Source organism: Aptenodytes forsteri, unplaced genomic scaffold (genome assembly GCF_000699145.1).
Source record: "Aptenodytes forsteri isolate BGI_AS27 unplaced genomic scaffold, ASM69914v1 Scaffold152, whole genome shotgun sequence".
Classification (NCBI taxonomy): Eukaryota; Metazoa; Chordata; class Aves; order Sphenisciformes; family Spheniscidae; genus Aptenodytes; species Aptenodytes forsteri.
Window position 1 is genome coordinate 1 of NW_008795937.1, and position 497 is coordinate 497.

Consider the following 497-nt stretch of genomic DNA (forward strand, 5'->3'; position numbering starts at 1 on the left):
GTACAGCGGGTGTGACCCCCGCCTCGTGTCACCCTCTGTGTCCCCTCATGTCCCTCCACACCCGCATGTGCCCCTCGCACCCCAACATGTTCCCCCCCCCACGTTCCCTCATGTCGTGTCCTCTCGTGATCCCTCGCACCCCCGTGCTCCCCCCATGTCCCCTCAAAAGTCCCCATGTCCCCTCACGTCCCGTGTCGCCTCACAATCCCCCTACGCCCCCTCCTGTTCCCTCACGCTCCCCGTGTCCCCCCAAATGACCCGTGTCCCCTCAGACCCCATGGCCCCTCACAATTCCCCGTGTCCCCTCACAACCCTTCAGCTCACCCCGTGTTCCCTCGCGATCCCCTCGTACCTTTCCTGTCCCCTCATGTTCCCTCACGCTCCCCGTGTCCCCCCAAATGGCCCGTGTCCCCTCAGACCCCCACGTCCCTCCATGGCCCCTCACAATTCCCCGTGTCCCCTCACAACCCTTCAGCTCACCCCGTGTTCCCTCACGA